Below are 21,899 nucleotides of genomic sequence, written 5' to 3'. Positions count from 1 at the left end.
GAGAGAGAGATAAACAGAGACACACAGAGACAGAGACAGAGAGAGAGAGAGAGAGAGAGAGAGAGAGAGAGAGAGATTATCTTTCTTCTCTTACAGCCTGACTGTGCTCAGGTCAGTGATCAGTTGGCAAATTGCAGGTGCTGCATGGTGAGTCTTGTGTGACCAGTTTGTATGTGTGTGTGTGTGTGTGTGTGTGTGTGTGTGTGTGTGTGTGTGTGTGTGTGTTTGTGTCTGTCTGTCTGTCTGTCTGTGTGTCTGTGTCTGTGTGTCTGTGTGTCTGTGTTGGGAGATTAGGAGATGAGAAAAAATGAAAATATATTTAAGTCACCATGTCTAAAAAGAACAAAAGCAGTTTATTTGTGTGTATGTGTGTATTTGTTGTTCTTTTTTCATAATGCCCAGTAGGAGCCCAGCCACAATTTTTGTTTTCTCCTTCACCATTTCATGGCTCCTTTGGGAAAGGTTTCAGTATATGTTCCTTTCCACCTCTTTCCAGCTCCCTCTTCCCCTTTCTTGCAGCCCACAGTAGCTGCTGGACCTGCATGGAACTCCCTAGGAGGCCTGTGTGAACCACAGAACAGAGTGGACACCTGTCCTTCTGTCTTCAGCCAGAAGCCTCGTGAGGTCAGTGTGACCACAGCCGCACTTTTCCAGCCAGACACTCTGCTCTCATGTGTATAGTTGGAGTTAATTCAAGGGTTGGGAATGTGTTTGCCAAATATAATTAAGGAACAAGATGGGTGGGAGTAGGGCAGGGGCTGTGAAGCTAGGAATGTCTGGGGAGTGGTGAAGGGTGTAACGTGGCAGATGGTTCACCACAACTGAGGATGAGAGGAGAACCTTACCCACGGCATTGACGGTGTCTGTGGGCATCTTGGCAGGGGGCTCTGGGCCCCCACTGGTGGCGTGGATTCCCTCCTAGGGCAGTGCATCCGTGTGTAGTCCTCCCTGGAGTCCTGCAGTCTCCAATCTGTGTCCCACCTGGGCTTTTCCAGTTGGAGAGTGGTAGGCAAGTTTCCCCTATTGGAGCCTGCTTAGTATCAGACCGTGGCAGATAGCTAGGGCTCTCTGAATGCCAGTTTCTGTAACCTGCTGTAGGCTGCCTGGAAGGAAAAGGGGATCACTGACTTTGGAACCCTTTAAGTTTGATTGGGACAAGTGAAATGCCACCTTTTCCAGGTTTTGTTCTTGAAGCTGGCAATTTCCAATAATGCTTGGATTCATGGGTCAAATTAGATGAACCAATTAAGCGGTCAAACAGTGACATTCAAAGTGGCACAGGCAGAGTTCCCAAGCCAGATGGTCTCCTGCTACAAATGTCGTGCCTTGACTGCCTTTCTCTGGCAGCTGCTGATTCTTATACAGCTCTCTCTAGGGTGACCACCACAGTCGAGGATGTCATGGGGAGCAGAAAGTGACCTCGCCATCCCAAGCCTGCCAGCTGTGAGCAGAGATGATTTTCAGCACCTGCAGTGGACTCTGGGAGATTTAGAGACCCGGGATGCCTCAAGAATCCTTTCTCTGTAACATGAAACTTGGGGGCCAGATATAGTGGATCATCCTGTCTGGCCCCATGGACAGGAAAGGAGGCCACTTGCGCCAGGGGTTCAGCTTATGGCAACCTCGTTCACACCTGAGGGGGAATTGAGTGCCACAGAGTTGGTCAGCCACTGGACAGAGATCTTTGAGAAGATAGGCATCCCAGTGGCCCCAGAATCCAGAGAGCACATCGAGGGAGAACTGTGGGAGAGCTACATCAGGCTTGGCCTCCCCCACCCACCCACCCCAGGGTGCTTACATGAATAAAATGGGACTTTTCTGTAGTATTGTCATAGACAGATGCTCATTTAGTTATCCAACAAAGAGTCACAGTGTGTGCCAGGCTGGGGGGGGGGGAGGGGTGGTCATAGATGATGAAATGTTCCAGTGCTGGTTCCACAGCACATGAAGAAACCTTGGTTTGAACTGGATGCTGGTGCTTCATGCCTGTCATCCTAGCTACTTAGGACGCTGAGATTGGAGGATCAAGGCTTAAAGCCCAGGCAGAAAAGCCTGTAAGACACTTATATCCAACTAACAACCAAAAATAAAATGCCAGAAATGGATGTGTCTCAGAGACAGCACTCAGGCTCTGAATTCAAGCCCCGAAGTGAGACAAAGAAAGGAAACAGCGAGAGAGGAAGGAAGGACGAAGGGAAAAAAAGAGGAAAGGAAGGAAGAAGAGAGCATGTGAGCCTTGGTTTGGAGTTCCTGGATCAAGGGAGCCAACCATTCACAATCTCTGTGGGTAACATTTCAGAGCCTAAAGCCAGTATGTAGGACTAAACCACTGATTCTTCAGCAACTTCATGACATCCAGGAGCTGTGAGGTCTCCAACTTCAGGGGGAATGAGCCTTAGGAAGGACCTAGGGCTCAGGGTGGTTCACCAGGTTTCAATTATCCTGGCCCCAGCAAGTTTATTTCCTGGTCAGATAATAAGAAATTGTCTAAGGGCTAGGGAGGTGTTGGGGTGAGGGAGTGTCAAGGGCAGGGCAAGGTATAAGCAGGAAGATGAAGAGGTAGGGTGATACCAGGTCAGGTGTGTCAGGACATTGGAGCCATGATCTCTCCTGACAACATAGACCACCAGTTATAAAGTCTTTGACCCAGCCACACTTCTATTAAGAGTTCTGGAACCTTGGGTTCACCATTGACTTCCTGGCTGTTGCCCACTGCAGGATGCCTGTGCAGTACATCCTTGGGGACTGGGACTTTCGATGGCTCAATCAGAAGATGACACCCCCGGTGTTCATTCCTCCACCAGAGACTGAGGTAAGTGGGCCACTGGCACAGGACAGCCAGGGAATATGGATGAGAGTCGGGACCCGAGTTACTTCGAGACTTCCTCTATGGGGCGCTAAGACCACGTGACTGCCATTCTCAGAGGCAGAGGTGGGTCTTTTTGCTGACTCAACCTTTAGTCTATATGGCAGATCTAGGATTCATAGGGGATGACTGAAATTGGGGCAGGCTTGGATAGAGGCTGGTGGGAAAACAAGAGGCACTGGGCTCTGAGCAGGGTTGTTTCTTTGAGGATACTCACAACCTAGGAACATTCCTGGGATGGACCAGCACTTTTCTCCTTCCAGAAAAAGAGGGACCTAGAGCCTATCCAGTTGGAGTCCCTTGGCCAAGAAATTCTTTCATATTCACATCCTGTGGTTGGATAACTAGAACTCACCTTGCTGCCCAGTGTCAAGGCAGGAGAGTGAGAGATCCTGAGTCTTTGTTAAAGTCAGGGGATCCTCAGTATGTGATTTTACTTGAACGTCCTGACTTGGTACATGGTCTGTCCCATCTAAGACTGCCATGATGTAGGACATAGAATCTAGAGAATCAGAGCCGGATGGGGTCTGTTCTGGGAGTCTTGACTATTATGTGTGAACTTTGAGCTCCTGTGTGCCAACGTGCTTCCTTTTCTTGGGTGGGTCTTTGCTAGTAAAAGCTTGAAACTAGGGACTGGGTCTTATCCCTTGTCTTTGATGTTCAAAGCTAGCACTCTACCATTTGAGCCAAACCTTCACATCCAACATTTTTGGGTGTTTAATTGTAGAAAAAGAGTTCTGAAGGACTTTGATTCCAAGGATAGAATCCAACTCTAGTGCTCAGATCTCAGTCTCCTGAGGGGATAGGATGAAAAGGATGGAAAATTATCTTTGACCGGGTGCCAGAAGCTCATGGCTGTCATCCTTGGTACTCAGAAACTGAGATCTGAGGATCACGATTCAAAGCTATCATGGGCAGGAAAGACCCTGAGACTCTTATCTCCAACAGATCACCAGAAAACTGGAAGCAGTGCTGTGGCTCAAGTAGTAGAGTGTTTGCCTTGAGCTGAAGAGCTCAGGGACAGCACATAGGCCCAGAATTCAAGCCCCACAACCGAAAAAAAGAAAGCAAAACATCTTTGCCTGCAAAGGATGGTGGAGGTGTGTGTGTGGGGGGGTGCTATGATTGGGAGACCAGGTGCTGGCTTCACTGTACAGACATTTTTAAGAACTCCTTCACGTTTGCCCCAGTTTGAAGCCAGAGCTTCAAAAGGACTTCGCTTGTGGCAGGCAGAGAATGGGCAAATGGGTGCAGGGGTGGGATTATTGTGTCTATATTCTCTTCATTGAAGGATGGATTTGGATGCTGGATGACAAAGTCTGAAGTGAAGGGTTGCAAGAAGTTTGTGGCCTGATGAGGATGGGTTTCCTCTGGGTATGTGAAAGTGGCTGAAGTCGGAAGCTGCTGGTGGCTCACAACTGTCATCCTAGCTACTCAGAAGGCTGAGATGTGAAGACCATTGGTCCAAGCCAGATTGGGCAGAAAAGTCTGTGAGACTTGATGTCCAATGGACCACCAGAGAACAGGATTTGGCACTGTGGCTCAAGTGGGATAGTGCTCACCTTCAGCTGAAGAGTTAAGGGACAGCGCCCTGGCCCAGAGTTCAAACCCCATGACCAACTACAAAAAAAGAGGGGGCTAAGTTTTCTGCATAGCAGTGTGTACAGTAGTAACTGCCATGTTGGACTATGAGACATTCCAGATATGTGACAGGCTTACTGGTTTTTCTATAGTGGGTCTGATGTAGGTAGTGCCACCTTCTTGAGAGTAGGATGTGATCCTAATGGAGACAGTTCATGGTTCTCTTCTCAGGGACTGCTGAAGCCTTGGGCTGTATGTGTGTGTGTGTGTGTGTGTGTGTGTGTGTGTGTGTGTGTGTGTGTGTGTGTGTGTGTGTGTGTGTCTGTGTCTGTGTGTGTTTGGAGTTAGAATACCTGGGCCTTGAACTCAGGGTCTAGGTGCTGTTCCTGAGCTTCTGTGATCAAAGCTATTGCTCTGACATTTCACTTGAGCCACAGCTCCACCTCTGGCTTTTGAGTGGTTCACTGTAGATAAGAGCCTCACAATCTTTCCGGAATGGGCTGGTTTTGAACCGTGATCTTCAAACCTCAGCCTCCTGAGTAGCAAGGAAGACAAACATGAACCACCCCTGCAGGTTGTGTGTTTGTGTGTGTTTGTGTGTGTGTGTGTGTGTGTGTGTGTATGTGAGTATAGATGTGGGCTGTAACAAGGAGCGCTGGACCCTGTGGTAACTTCTGCGTGCTTTCCTTGGGGGGTACATGGGCTTTGTGGATGAGGTCTGGGGACCTGGATGGGTGAGATGCTTGATGGGGACTCAGCAGTGTTAAATTATAAGACCAAGTTATCTGTGTGCCCTGGAGCTGTGTACTTCCTTGGGCCTGGTTGGTGGCAGAAGGAGCTTGGGAGGACCTGGGGGTGGGGCCCACAGGGGGTGGCTTCCTAGGGGGACAAAGAACATGGCCAGCACTTAGTAAGGATGAGAGCCCTGTTAATATGGAGCACACTCTCATGGTTCAGACTTTGGGTCTTATCATGATGTCTGAGGGGTGAGGCCAACCCTATTTTAAATGTTGACCTGTGACCTTCAGATCTCAGCCTCCTGAGAAACTAGGATTATTGGCATGAGCCTCTGGCAACGGGGCCTCTGATTTTTTTGGTGTATTAGGGTTTGAATTCAAGCTTTAGACTTGCCAGTCAGGTCTTCTAACATGCGAATCAAGACTTTCTGTTTTGGGCATTTCCGAGATAGAGTCTCAATATATGCTCAGGCTGGTCTGGATCGGGATTCCCCACTGCTACTTTTCTGGCCAGACCCTGGTTATAAGAAAATGAATTCACTCTATGTCTATATCCCTTTGCTAGGGTGTCGTTTCAGGCAGTGGGGGCGGTGTGAAGAGGAAAAACCCCAGAACTGACACCTCCTGGGAGACATTTGTTCTTGTGACAGAGCCAAGTCACTGCTGTGTATGATGAGGAAGCCGCCATCAGACTGACCTGGAACAATGCTCAAAGGTATGTAGGCTGGTGAAGTATCAACCCACTCATGTCTGCTTACCACTCACAACAAGGGGGTGCAGTGCAGGTGGTCCAGCACTGGCCCTAGGAGATTATAAATGGATGGTGGTGGTCAGGTGCCAGTGGTTCCCACACATCATCCTGGCTATTGAGGAGTCTGAGATCTGATGGACGTGACTCAAAGCCAGCCCGGGCAGGAGAGTCTGTGAGATTCTTATCTCCCATAAACCAACAACACCCCCCCCCCCCACACACACACAAAGAACCCAGATGTGGACCTGTGGCTCAAGTGGTAGAGCCTCAGCCTCGAGTAAAAGAAGCTCAGGGATGACACTCAGGCCCTGAATCCAAGCTCTAGGACTCAAAAAATAATGAAATAAATGAATAGTGGGCATCTGTTACCTTACTACCAAAAAGGATGGCTTCAGTCTTATCTCTGGTACTTGTATCAAAAGGTAATGAGCTTCTCTTGATGTTCCTCTAAACTTCTCCTTCTCTCCATTATCTTTACAGGCTTCAGTTGCAGGATAGAATTCAGATCATTCCACTCAATGTGACCTTATGTACCCTCCACTACCTGCCTTCCTTGGGGTGGTGATCCTGGATGTACTCACCACTGGGAGGATGAGGCACCGGAGAGATAGGGTAGGTATCTCTGAAACTTACACACACACACACACACACACACACACACACACACACACACACACACACACACACACACACACACACACACACAAACCCAGGCCAATTCAGACTAGCCTTTTCCAAAGGCATTTCATCTCCTTGGATTAACTGACTTAGGAGAGGAACTTGATCCCCTGTAACTGAGTATTTTAACTGGGGCTTGCTAGTTGACATGAGATAAACAGAAGCTCAAAAGAAAGGCTCTGGTGCCCATCACCTCTGGCTCAGGCTTACACCTGACATCCTGGCTACTTGGGAGACAGACATCTGAGGATCAAAGATTGAAGCCAGCCATAAGCTGGAAAGCTGGTGAGACTCTCTCTCCATGGAACCACCAAAAAGTCAGAAGTGGAGCTGTGGCTCAAGTTTTAAAGCACCAGCCTTGAGACAAAAACTCAGAGTTGCAGCTCCCAGATACTCAGTTCAAGCCCACACAAAGAATGGATCCATCTCCATCTTGTTGCCCCCAGACTGCCTGGGCTTCAAGTGCCCTCTCACGGAATGTGATACCAGTCACTGGGTAGTGTATCAGAGCCTTCAGAAATTGGGTGTTGGAAGCCAGGCCTTCCCCTTCATGTGCTTTCAACCCACACCAGCAGGAAGGGAGAGCGTGACAAGGCCAACAGCCTGCAGAGCAGAGAAGATCCCACTCTGCCAGGGTGATTGGAGCAGGGTTCTTAGAAGCAGCACTTGAAAAGGGGTCTTGCTTAACAAGGAGGATCTGACAGGAAGCACACAGAGCAAAGATGCTGTACATAAAGGACAACATAGAGGAGCATGTTCACTTCCAGAAACAGCTGCTGCTGAGAAACTCGGTACAGATGTGCAAGGCTGTCCTGAGACACGCCCGAGGGGTTACAAAAGAACATCTATCCGGGGTTAGGATTGTGTCTTAGCAGTAGTGGGCTCGCCTAGCACACAGGAAACCCTGGGTTCAATTCCTAGGTCCCACATACACAGAAAAAGCTGGAAGTGGCCCCGTGGCTCAGGTGGAAGAGTACTGGCCTCGAGCAGAAGAAGCTTGGGTACAACACCTAAACCCCAAGGTCAAGCCCCAGGACTGTCAACATAAAACAGCACTCCAAGGGTCCTTGTTGACAGGTGGATGACTATGCCCTGTAGCTCTTAGTAGATCCATCCATTTTTATGTGTCTCCTTCTTTGACAGAGGGGAGCTGGACACTCCTTCTGCCCTGGCATCCCCTGGACCCAGTTATCAGCAACTGTCCCAACATCTTCCATCCACCAGGACATGGAGCAGCTGGCCCCAGAAATCCTCAGATACCGGTAGGGTAGGGTAGGGGGATACAGGGCAGGCCTCAGAAGTCCTAGTGGGTCTGATCTGCCCCAGATGACCAGGCCTTCCAGAGGAGGCAGATGGGAGGTTAGAGAGGGGTAGTGATGTGCAAAGGGCACTTTAATGCCTATGGCCCTACCCAGATTCGGAGTGTCCCTTTGCTGTCCCTAAGGGATCTAGAGGAGTGACTAGGTGGGAGTGTCTAGAGGAGGACTAGTTGGAAATTCTAAAGACTGAGACACCATAAAACATGCACAGATGGCTCATGCCTGTCATCCTGGCTACTCGGGAGTATCTTGTTTCCCCAGCACAGGCACGAAAGTCCCACGAGAGTCTCATCTCCAATCTCCAACCAGAGGTAGCACCATGGCTCAAATGATAGAGCACTGGCCTTGAACAAAAATCATCATCAGGGACAGTACCCAAGCCCTGAGTTTAAACCCCTCAACCAAAAAAAAAAAAAAAACAAAAAAACAAGAAAGAAAGAAAGACACCCCTTGCCTGCAAGAGATGGTGAAGGAATGGGGTTGCTGTGGTTGGGAGACTAGGTGCTGGCCTCAGGGTACAGACATTTCTAAGAACTCCCCAATTTTGCCCAAGGGTGAAGTTACAGCATGGTGGGCTTTGCCTTACCAAGAACTCCAGAGGTCATGGCCTTTCTTAGGCAGGGAGTGGGTGAATGGGAATAGGTGTGGGAGGGTAGTGTCAATTATATTCTCCCCATCCATGGAAGAATGGTTTTGTATACTGGTGTCAAAGTCTGAAGGGAACAGCTGCATGTGGTTTGTGGCCTGACAAAGTGGGTTTCCCCTGGGTGTGAGAAGGTGGCTGAAGCCAGGCGTTGCCAGTGGCTCACAACTGTCGTACTAGTTACTCAGGTGGCTGAGATCTGAAGATCGAGTTTCAAAGCCAGCTTTGGCAGGAAAATCTGTGAAACTTTATCTCCAGTGAACCACCAGAAAACCGGAAGTGGCACTGTGGCTCCAGTGGTAGAGCGTGCACCTTCAACTGAATAGCTGAGGGACTTCGCACAAGCCCAAAGTTCAAACCCCATGACCAACAAACAAAAATAAGATAGCTGAGTTTTCTACATAGCGGTGTGTACAGTAAGAAATGGCATGCTGTGTCATTAGCCATTCCAGACATGTGAGAGGCTCTGAGTTTTGTCTACAGTTGGTCTGTGGATGGTAGTGCCATCTTCTCAAGGATTGGGATGTTTAGGTGCTCAGGGCCTTGGGCTACCCGTGTGGTGTGTGTGTGTGTGTGTGTGTGTGTGTGTGTGTATTTTTCCCTCATCTTTCTCTTCCCCTTCATTGGTGCCTGTTTGCCTCTTTATGACCTCAGATGGTGCCCTTCCTGCACAGCAACCTTGCCTTTAGCCTCCTATCAGGGTCTACAATGAGTCTTAAATTGCCAGAGACCTGCATATTCCAGCTTTTCTTTGGGGTCGTCCATGTCTTTGGCCACCTCCAGGGGATTCTGGATTAGCAGGGCAGGCTGGCATAGTTTCTCCCCTGACACAGGGTGAGGGGGGCTGAGGCTCAGTCATGTGATGTCCTGTCCTTTTCCTCAGCTGGGCCTCTGGCTGCATGTCCCTTTCTGGAGGCTGGTAGTGGAGTAGGGGAAGAGTGGTTGCCAGTGGCTCTGGTCAACTCAAGCATGATAGCTGACTGAAGGCCGCCCAACCAAGGATCTTCCGGGGCTACCTGGGAGGTGAGGCTAAGGTGGCTTGGAAGTATCTGTCGGTGTCTAGGAAATGTCAATGTACCTTACCACAGGAAAGTATCTCCCGGCCCCAGCTAGGCCTCTCTAGGTCCTTCTAGACAATTTCAGATGCCCAGAACACAGAGGCACAGACTTTAGATTTCAGGGCCAGGGAACTGGGGGATGAGAGACTGGTATGGCCAATACCTCAATGTTCTGGGGCATTAGCCTTGACTTGGCTATGTCCCCCCCCTTGTGTATGTTCACTTCTTAATCCAGTGCTGGCCACACACCAGCCTCTTGTGGCAGTGCTGTGGAAGTGGCAGGAGCCGAAGTAAGATCTAGGATAACAAAAATCTGGATGTATGGCCTGTGGGGATGGGGATAGCAAAGGGTGTCTATTAGCAAAAAACATCTCAGAGCTGGAACTCAGGGCCTAGGCATTGTCCCTAACCTAACACTCTACCTCTTGAGCCACTGCTCACCTTTCATCTTTTTTAGTAGTTTAGTGGAGAGAAGAGTCTCATAGACTTTCCTGCCTGGGTGGGCTTCAAGCTGCCATCTTAAGAGCTCAGCCTCTGAGTAGCTGGGGTTGCTGGTATGAGCCATTGGCAACTGCTAAGGATGTTACCGTGTGTATGTGTGTGTACGTGCACATGTAAGTGTGTGTGTGTGTGTGTGTGTGTGTGTGTGTGTGTGTGTTTGTGTGTGTGTTTACCAGGGCTTCAATTCAGAGCCTAGGTGGTATCCTTTAGCTTGTTTGCACAAGGTTGGTGCTGTACCACTTGAACTAGGGTAGCTCTGCTTTCCAGCTTTTTGGTGATTCATTGGAGAGAAGAGTCTGCCCAGGCTAGCTTTGAATCTTGATTGATCCTCAGGTGTCACTCTTGAGTAGCTAGGATTATAGACATGATCCACTGGCATCCAGCTACAAGGATGTCTTCTCATACTCTCTTCTGTTCTAGCACATTGTCTACTTGCCCTGGCCTAGATCCTCTGACCTCCACATCAGCTCCCAGTAGCCCCTGACTGTGTGGAGAACATAAAGCTCAAACTTGATCCTATTTCTTTTTCCTCAGGGGAGGGAATGTTTCCTCTGAAGCCTTGGTTAGGAAGGGTAGCTGCAGATGGGTACTCAGCTGCGAGAGAGGTACTTTGTTTTAGACAAGAAGGAAAGTGTGGCCAGATGCTAATAGCTGATGCTGTCCTATTCCTAGCTCCTCAGGAGGCTGAGATGTGAGGATTACCATTCAGAGCCAGTCCAGCTAGAAAAGTGTGTAAGATTCTCTTCTGCAAATAACCACCCAAAAGCTTGAAGAAAAGCTGTGGCTCAAGTGGTAGTGTGGTAGCCTTGAACGAAAAAACTGAGGGACAGAGCCCAGGCCCTGAGTTCAAGCCTTATCATCAAGATGCATGGGTGTGCATGCACACACGCACATGCTCTCTCTCTCTTTCTCTCTCTCTCTCTCTCTCTCTCTCTCTCTCTCTCTCTCACACACACACACACACACACACACACAGAGGATGGTGTTAATGATGAGCTGAGCTAGAACTGGGGGCAGTCCTGAGGCATAGTCATATTAAATTCTAAAAGTATATCAAGTGGTTTCTCCCTAAGTCCTTCTTGGGCTGAGTGAGTCTGGGCCATGGCAGTAAGTTCCATGGAATCTGCACCTCCATCCGTGCACACGGCCACAGGACCAAGGGAAGGACACTATGGATGCTCCTTTGTACTCAGTCCAAGATTGAAGACCTTCATCTGTCCCCAAGCAGTAGAGAGGAAAGCAGGGCTCTGAGCCCTGGGACTCCTGGGATAGCGACTGCTACAAGCATCAGCCAGCCAGCTGTGGATTCCTGACCCTACAAGTCTTTCATGAGCCCAAGTCAACACCTGCCCAAGGTGTGCCTGACAGAGTAGCAAACTTGTGATACCTGCATGAGTGGGCATTACCTGCTGTGCCATCTTGCAGCTCCTGGCCCTCCTGGCCCAGAACCGTGCTCTGAGACTTCGGTTTACTGCTCAGATACACACTGCACCCATGACTGATGCCATTCTCATGACCCGGCTGATGAACTCCATGCCCCAAGGCTGGACCTTTCTCTGATACTGTGGCCCATTCCATGCACAAAGGCCGCCAAAGAGACTGCTCTGAAGACACCTAGACATTGCAAGACCCTACCCTCAGGGGCCTATTGGAAAGTACTCTGCTTAGAGCCACAGAGTGAGCTCCAAGCAGGTGTTGGTCATGGGGCTCAAACTCTGGGCCTGGGCACTGTAGCTCAGCTCTTTAGCTTACCACTTGAGCCACAGCGCCTCTTCCAGTTTTCTGGTGGTTCCTTGGAGATCAGTGTCTCCTGGACTTTCTTGCCAGGGCTGGCTTTGAACCATGATCCTCTGATCTCAGCTTCTTGAGGATCTAGGAGGACATGCATGAGCCACATGTGCTTAGTTGATCTGGCCTTTCACCACGGTGGGCTAGGAGCTTCTTAAAGCTTCTCTTTATTTTTTCTGTGCCAGTACTGGGGCTTGACCTCAGAGTTTGAACCTTATTCTCTTAACATTTTCTCAAGGCTGGCACTTTACCACTTAAGCCACATTTCCATTTCTGTCTTTTGGTATTTCATGGGAAAGAAAAGAGTCTCACTAACTTTCTTCCCCTGAGCTGGATTTGACCCACAATATCTGATCTCAGTCTCCTGAATAGCTAGGATTTACAGGGGTTGAGCCACTGGTGGCTAGAAACTTTTCTTAAGAAAGAGTTCTTCCCTGCATTTGCCCTGACTCATCCATGCAAAGGAGGCCTCTGAGGGTCAGGAGCTGTGAAAAATAGGCGTCCAGCCACTGGAAATGGCTGGGGTCCCTGGTGAAAAGCCAAGCTAATCTTCCCCCTGGGCCCCTTTCTAGGTCCCCACCCTCTGCCCTACCTGTGACTCAAGTACAACCTTGACCCAGCCTTGAATATCCTGCCAGACTTGTCTGAAGCCACAGAACGTTCATTCTACCTACACCATCGGCTCTACACCATACCTCAGGACCTTTGCCCATGTTGTACCTTCTGCCCGAGGCTCTCTGTCCTGTTCCACATCTTAGAACTCCTGTGGAATTTTGGCACTGGTTATATCACCTCCTGGAGCAACTCTTTCCTTCCCTCCTCCCTCTTTTTTTTAATATTGAGTCGCTAGAGATGGAACTTGTGCAGGCCAACTAGCAAAAGCTCTATCTTGGTGTGTTTGTGCCAGTCTGGGGGTTTGAATTCATCACCTTGACAGTATCCCTGAGCTTTTGTGCTCAAGGCTAGCACTCCAGTACTTGAACCAGAGCTCTATTTCTGGCTTTTTGGGTTTTTAATTGGAGAAAAGTGTCTCATTATAGTCTTTCCTGCTTGTAATTTTGATCCTCAGATCTCAGCCTCTTGAATAGCTAAGATTACAGGGGTGAGCCACCAGCACCTGACCTCTACCGCTTACTTCTAACCTTGACCCTCCTCTGAGTCCCAGAATAATATGTCTCACCAGGGTCCCTTTTTTTGCCAGTCTTGGAGCTTAAACTCAAGGTCTGAGCATGTTCCTGAGCTTCTTTTGCTCAAGGCTAGCACTCTATCACTTAAGTCACAGTGCCACTTTTGGCTTTTTCTTTTTATGTGGTACTGAGGAATCGAACCCAGGACTTCATGCAATCTAGGTAAGTACTCTACCACTAAGCCACATTTGCAGCCCACGGTTCACTTCTAACAGGAGCTATGAGGGTGGGATTTATTGGCTAACCCTTTTCGGCGCAGAAATCACTGGCTATTTCTTATCTTTCCCAGGATTTGTGACCAGCCTGAGATTTGGCAATCAGGAATGATGAATGAGTGGTAGGCACCAGTCCCCACATCCTACAGAGGGTTCTAAAATATGGAGCAAGAACCTTGGACAACTCCTACAGCCTAGGAAGTGTGGTCTCCCTGGAGGCAGTGGCTGGCTTCTAGGTGTCCTGATGGGACACCTCACCCACAACATAATGCACCCCTTGCACACTCCAGCCCAGGCAAAGCCTTTGGTGCTTCAGTACTTAAATGACAGAGGATGCTTTGTTCAAGCTGCTGGCTCAGATTTAGTATTGTCTCAGTGCTTGTCCCAGCTTGCCCAGGTTTGGGGACTGGGCATGGGCAACCTGCTGAATGCCCATCATCCATACACCATCCATTTATACATAGAGACACAGAATTACTGTCTCCTTTTTTTTTTTTTGGCAGGTCCTGGATTGAACTATGAGCCTAGGCGCTGTCCCTGAGCTCCTTTTGCTCGAGGGTAGTGTTCTGCCCTTGAGCCACAGCCCAACCCATGTGTGTATTTATTTTCCTGTGGTCTCTTAGAAATAACCCTGTCAGAAACTTTCCTGCCCTAGCTGAATTCAAACTGGCATTCTCTACATCTCAGCCTCCTGAGGAGCTAGGATTATAGGCAGAAGCCACTGACACCTGGCTTTCTTTACTTCCTGTTCTTTTTTTTAATTGTGACAATCTGAAATCTTCACAGTGCCATTCCAATGGTTTGCATTCAAAGTAAACTACCCAGGCCTGGAGTTCGAATGCTAGGACTGTCCCCCATAAATGGAGTTATAATCTGACAAACTCATTCCTATTCATGTGAATGCTAATGGAATGTTATAAAAGTAATAATTTGCAGTTAATTCTTGATTCTATTTTGGAATGCCACACAAAAATTACTGGATTTATATCTTCCATTCTAGCACCTAATGGAAGAATATTGAATAATTTTTAAATACAGATTTTGTAAGTATTCAACCATAATACTTCATTAAATGGAGGCATAATGTAATCACTAATAATTGGTTATATATATAATATCTTCATAGTCCCTCTCTGTATATATATATATATATATATATATATATATATACATATATATACACACACTCACATATATATATATATACATTTATCTATCTATCTATCTATCTATCCATCTATCTATTTATTTATCTATCTATCTATCTATCTATCTATCTATCTATCTATCTATCTATCTATCTATCTATCTATCTATCTATCTATCTTTCTACCTATCTATATATTGGGCACTACTGTGTAATGAACGTCATATGCTGTAAACCCATACAATATAAATCTCATATATAAATATTAGTTTTTCCAGTGCTGGGGCTTCAATTCGGGTTCTGGAATTTGGTCTGAATTTCCTGTTTTCAAGGATGATGATCTTCCCCTTCACCCACAGTATCACAGAGTTACCCAGATCCTGAGTTCAAATCAAAGGCCTGCCAGAAAAATGGTGCAAATTCCAAGCCAGGGCCTTATTATCATGTTTTTGGCCAAAGCATGGGGTTTGAACTCAGGTCTTGGCATCTCTGCCACAACCAACTATGGGATCCTAGGACCAGAGTTCAAATCTTGGGGCTGGCAAAAAAAAAATCAAAAGAGAAGGATAAAATTGAGATGGGAAGGGGAAACAAAGAGGAGGCAACAATGTTTGATAAGAAATGTACTAGTTATCTTGCCCATGTAATTGTAACTCCTCTGTATGGTATTCTTCAATAAAAAAAAAAAACTGAGAAGTTCAAGAAGGTGGTTTTACTTTTTTTTCCCCTTTGCGTTGTGACCATCCTGGGTCTAAATGAACGTGTACATGACCTTGCATTGCTGATGTTTGGCAGGCTATTAGGGAAGCCATAGCCAAAAGAGGCCACTTAGGCCAGGAGGTCGAATCTTGGTACTGCCACTAATGAATGGTGAGAGATTCTAAGGCACATTCTGATATACATCCATACAAATGAAATGTTATAAAAGTAACAAATCAATTACTAGTGTATGATTATATTATAAAACTATATAGAACAATTATTCTATATTAATTTTCAATTAATACTTTATTATGTATTCAATCATGATACTGAAAAAAGTAAGGAATAATTTAATTGCCAATAATCAGTAATAATATTGCATATGCAATTTCATAATATACAGACATCTCTTTCTTGTTTTAAGCATATACTTCTATATCTATCTATCTATCTATCTATCTACCTACCTACCTACCTACCTACCTACCTATCTATATACCAATCGACACATTTATCTGTTTGTACACTTGTCACTCCTGAGGGTCAGTGGTAGTGTGCTCTCCTAGGATTCAAAGCCCTGGGTTTGATTCCTCACTACCACATGCACAGAAAAACCCGAAAGTTGTGCTGTTTCGCTTAAGTAGTCGAGGACTAGCTTTGAGCATAAAAATATAGGGACTCTGTCTAGACCTTTAATCAAGACTCTAGTAGTGGCACCAAAAAAAAAAGATAGAATGTTCTGACTGCAATAATATAAGGATAGGCTGCAAATAACTCATCACAGAACAAGCTGGGAGTCTGGTGTTGACAGGTGACATCTAACCTGACTCAGCCAGAGGTAAACCACTGCAACCCAGCAACACCGAAACAGATGCTGCTGGCTCACTCACCCCTGTCATCCAAGATACTCAGGGGCTGAGATCTGACACTGGTGGGTTTAGAACTCAGCCCTGGAATGAAATCTGCGAAACTCTGACCTGTGGCTCAAAGTGGCAGAGCTCTAGGCTTGAGCTAAAGATCTTAGGATAGTACCCTCAACCTCTAAGTGCAATCCATGTGGCTGACTCCCCCACCAAAAAAAATACCCACCCCTCTAAATCATTACATGTGAACTTTGTGAGGTTTGTGATTTGTTTCTGAAAGAATGGTGTTACTGATGAAAGCACCCTAATTCTAATGACAGCATGTGGGATACAGCTATGTGATGAGTTCTTCATGACTTGTTGTGTGCCTAGTCCTTCACGGGGTTCATTCTTTCATCTGGTCCTTGTAAGAGCTCCACCTGAAGATGATTCTGCAGATGGGAAAGTTGAGGCTCAGATATGCCCCCATGTCAGGGCCAAAATGATGTATGTACTGAAATCTAGTGAGTTGTCTCCTGCAGACAATTATTTTGGTTTAGTTTTCTCCATCATGTACCTTGAACTCAGAGCCTAGGCACTGACTTTCATCTTGGGCTCATGGCTAACACTCTACCATGTGGAGCCAACGACCCCTTGCAGTAAAGTGTCAGAGCTTAGGTGTCTTTAGCTGATGTCTGTCATCCTGCCTACTCAGGAAGCTGAAATCTGATGATCTGGGTTCCAAACTATCCCAGACATAAAAGGTCCTATGAGACTATTGTCTTCTATTCACCACTTAGAAACTTGAAGTGGAAGCTGGGTACCGGTCACTCGCGCCTGTCATCCTAGCTACTCAGAAGGCTGAGAGCTGAGGATCACAGTCCAAAGCCAGCCTGAGCAGGAAATTCCTTGAGATGGTTATCTCCAATGAACCACCAGAAATCTGAAGGGGCTCTTTAGCAGAAGTGGTAGAGCTCTAGACTTGAGCTGAAGAGCTCAGAAACAGCACCCAGGCCCAGACTTCAACTCCTCCAACTTATAAGATCAAAGAAACCTGAAGTGGAGTGCTGGGAATGTGTCTTAGGGGTATAGTGCTTTGCATGCATGAAACCGTGGGGGGTTGGAATCCTCAGTACCACATCACTAGAAAAAAAATCTAAAGTGCTCTGTGGCTCAAGTTGTAGAGTGCTGTCCTTGTACAGGAGAAAATCAGGTACAGTGGTCAGGTCCTGAGTCCTTCAGGACTGGTGTATGTACACACACACACACACACACACACACACACACACACACACACACACACACACACACACACAGACCAGAAGTGAAACTGTGACACCAAATGGGAAATCACTGAGCTTCTGCTCTGAACTCATGGCCAGCACATTCGCCCTGTGTTCAACCCCAAACCTAGCCACCGAGGACCCAACTAGGAGAGGTCAAAGGTTTCAAATCCTGATGAGCTTCACCAAGCCTAGATGGCAGGAAACATTGTGATTTTGCACAAGTGCTTAGATTTAGCAAGATTCCGGAAACCTAGTGAGGCAACACTGCCAATTATGAATCATTTAATTAGATTCATGGCCCTAGTTGTCTGCCAGAAGGACTCTTTCATTAATTGTAGCAGTTTGTCTCAACATTGGAACGTAGTGTAACAAAGACAGGATGAGTACAGGGAACTTGGCCTGCCACAGGAGGTGGCACAAATGAAGACTTCCTGTCAAAACAGAGCACTGGGGAGAGAGATAGCTTGGGATAAAAGGAAGCCTTTTTCTCCTGGCCTTTAGAGCCCACCCACACTCATCTTCACTAATTTGTTTGCCTGTTCCAACAATGAAGCAGATTTCCTCCAGTAGCCTGAGGTGTGCAGAAACCCTCAGGTTACAATGGAACCACTGAGGGGAGTTCTGGAACATGCACTGTCTTGAAAGCTTTGCTATGAAATCATTCTATTTAAAGCAAATTTCCTAGCTGGGTTCCTTTCTTCATAGTGACTCTGGATGTTCACCGATAGAAATGCTTGCATATATACACAGATACTTGGAGTTACTGGCTCTTTTCTTTTGCGGCAGGTCCTGAGTCTTGAACTGTGAGCCTAGACATTGTCCCTGAGCTCCTTTTGCTCAAGTAAGCATTTTATTGTGCCTTAAAACATGATACATCATTAAATGGAGGCATAATTCAATACCTATTGATTATTAGTAATATATTACATGTAATTTAATATGTAGACATCTCACATTCTATAAATATTTTTATATATTTAATATACAATCGAATAAACCTATAAATCTCTCTCTCTCCCCCACCCTCTCTCTTTCTCTCTCTCTCTGTCTTTCTCTCTCTCTCTCTCTCTCTCTCTCTCTCTCTCTATATATATATATATATATATATATGCAGCAATTTACACACCTATCTATTTATATATTGGCGACTCCGTGGGTTAGAAATCAGGTCCTGGGAACTGCCTGGCAGTAAATTTTTTTGAGGCTGTTGTGCTTCCTGACCACCTGATAAATTTGGCATTCCAGGCCCTGAGTTCAAATCCCATCAGTGTCAAAGTCAATAGGTGGAGTAAGATGCCAATATTGAACTGTTTTCCTTTCTGTGAAAATCTTGTGTCCTAGGTACAATATGTAATATCTATGCAAATACATACATATATATGCTATACATTATAAATGTATATAAATATTATTTTTGCCAGTCCTGGGCCTGGAATTCATGCCTTGGGAAATGTTCCTGAATTTCTTTTCTTCAAGGCAGATGAGCTCCTATGTCAACCAGATCACAATAGAGTTACAGACCCCCTGAGTTCAAATCCAAGGTATGGCAGATAAAATGGCCCAAATTCCAAGTCAATGTGTTAACATTTTTTTTTGGGGGGGGACAGACATGGGTCTTGAAATTAGGTTGTCCTAACTATGCCTCAGCCTTGATTACCCAAAGCTGAGGTGCAGCTTTTACACCCACAGATGACCCAGGGATCCTAGGATCAAGTTCAACTCCCATCACTGGCAAAAAAACATCAAACCCACAAAAATGGAGGATGAATAAACCAGGAAGTTTTACACAACGGTATTACTTTGGTTTCCTTTGCACTGTAACCATCCTGAGTGACAGTGAATAGGCTTGAAAATTTTACATGACCTTGCATAGCCGAAGGCTGGGGGGCTGTCAATGAAGCCTGAGCCCAATCCAGGCACAGAAGCCCTTAGTTCGATCCTGGGACTGTCACCTACACATGGCTGAAGATCCTAGGAAACTCGTTCCTATCTATAGGAACACTAATAGAATGTTCACATGTACTAATTGAATCACTAATTAGTTAGTCATTCTAGTATAAGACTGTACACAATAAATATAGATCATTGATTAATTTAATTAATACTTTATTAAGTCTTCTACCATGATTAATTAATGGAAGCATAATTTTATACCAAATAATTGGTAGTAATAGAATATATATATAGATAGATATATACAATATAGACATCACACTTTATATGGAGTTATACACTAGAATCTACATAAATGTCTGTCTCTGTATACATTTATTGACAGATGCATGTACATATGTAAATACACACACACACACTTCAGTCTACACATCTATCTGTTTAAATATTGGCCACTTCTTGGACGTGAACTTGGGTCCTCAAATTTGCCCGACAACTTCACTTGCATCAGATGGTATGCTAACATTGACTCATTTATGAAGTGGGCCTTCTAGGCCCTGAGTTCAAATCACAGAATTGCCAAAAACTTAATCCTCGTGGAAGAAGCCAATTGTCCCACACGTTTTCCTTACCGGTGAAAGTCCTGGGTCTCAAGTATGATATACAATATATATGCAAATCTATGTTCTGTGTGGTAGGATGTAAAAAATGTTATGTGTGCAATCATACTCACTAAAATACTTAACAAATAATTAAAAACAAAATAAAATGATTAACTACACTAACTGCAATATGCATTAAACATTTGCTTTTGGGTCTGGTAGTGGGGCCTGATCTCTGGGCCTGGGCACTGGCCCTCAGCTCTTCAGCTCAAGGCTAGCACTGTACCACTTGAGCTACAGTGCCACTTCTGGATTTTTTCTTTTTGTTTATGTGGTGCTGAGGAATCGAACCCAGGGCCTCAGGCATTCAAGGCAAGTGCTCTAACACTGAGTCACCTTCCCAGTCCCTGCAGTAAACAATTGTAATTAAATATAAGTCATGTATTTAAAATGTATACGAATATTATTTTTTTGAGTGCTAGGGTTGAATTCAGGCCCTGGGAACAGAACTGACTTTCTTGTCTTCCAACACAGTGAGCTTGCCCTTCCCCCATAGTGCTGTAGGTTTACCCAGATCCTGAGTTCAAATCCCAGGCCTGCCAGAAAAAAATGGCATGAATTCCAAGCCAAGGAGCCTCATAATTTTTTAAATATTTTTAGGGTATATATGTATGTATGTATGTAAGTATTTTTATTTTGCCACAGGGATTCAACCCAGGTCGTGACAACTCTGGCTCAGCTTCGATCACTCTAGCCTGGGGTGTAGCCACTGGATCCACAGCCAAACCTGGGTTCTTAGGCCCCAAAAGTTGACAGGAAAAAAGTAAATAAATCAATACAGAATAAAACCGTTCAACTTGCACATGGCTGACGGTTTTACATTTGTTTTCTTTGCAAGGTGACCATCCTGGATCTGAATCTGAATGACACAGCTGAAAAATGTTCTTAAGGTGACTTGCTGAAAGCTTGTGGGCTACCAGGGAAGCCATAGGCCAACATGGCAACATAGGTCCTCAGTTCGAAGCCCAGTTCTGACCCCTACCAATGGCAGGACATTCTAAGAGTCTCGTTCATATTCATAGGCATACCAATGGAAGGTTTTGAATGTCAAGGTTGAATTAGTTCTTCCTGAATGATACTACTATAAAATTAGAGTAATTATAGGTGACCGATGGATTTTAATTAATGTTTTTGACACATTAAAAGAATACAATTAATTACATGGACACAATAATTTCAGGACAGTGGTTGATTTAATTAATAATTCATTAAGGATGAAAACAATAATATTAATTACATGGAGTCATAATGAATACCCACGAATTGGTAGGAATGTAGCATAAATAGCTGAATAATGTATAAACATCTCTGGCACTATAAAGACCTATATTGATTTGTGTACTACCATCTGCATGTCAATCTGCTCTTATTTTTTTTACCCCTGGGGCTCAATCTCAGGTGCTGGGATCTGCCTGTCAGCTCCATATGCCCCAGGCTGACGTGGACACTCACCCACTTATGAGTTGGACTTGTAGGCTGTAAGTTCAGATGCCAGCACTCACAAAAATGGAATCGTGGATTAAGAAGCCCATAGTGACACATGTTTTCCTTTTGTGTGAAAGGCCTGGTGTCAGGTGTGAAGTTTCATACACAGGCAAATCTATGCCTTATGTAATAAATATTCCATCTGTAATAACAGTCAATAAAATAAATGGTAGATAAATGAATAATAGAAAAAATAAAATGAATACACTAAAATCAATATGGTGTCAACATATGGGGCTTGATCTCAGGTCCTGGGAACTGCCTGGCAGATGAATTGGCTAGAGGCTGTTGTGCTGACAGTCACTCATTCATGAATTGAACCTTGGAGGCCCTGAGTTTAGATCCCAGAACTGCCAAAAATGTAATCGTGGAGTGAGAAGCTGAGCATGACACATGTTTTCTTTTTCTTTGAATGTGCTCAGTATCAGGTAGGATGTATAATTTGTATGCAAATCTATACGCTATGTAAGAGGATGTCATAAATGTAATAAATGTCATAAGTGGAAAAATTATCACTACAGTAAATGATAAACAAATTGATTTAGTAGTGAATCATTG

The sequence above is a fragment of the Dipodomys spectabilis genome, unplaced genomic scaffold (genome assembly GCF_019054845.1).
Source record: "Dipodomys spectabilis isolate Male_0828 unplaced genomic scaffold, ASM1905484v1 ptg000008l, whole genome shotgun sequence".
NCBI classification, from domain to species: Eukaryota; Metazoa; Chordata; class Mammalia; order Rodentia; family Heteromyidae; genus Dipodomys; species Dipodomys spectabilis.
This window is presented reverse-complemented; position numbering follows the sequence as displayed.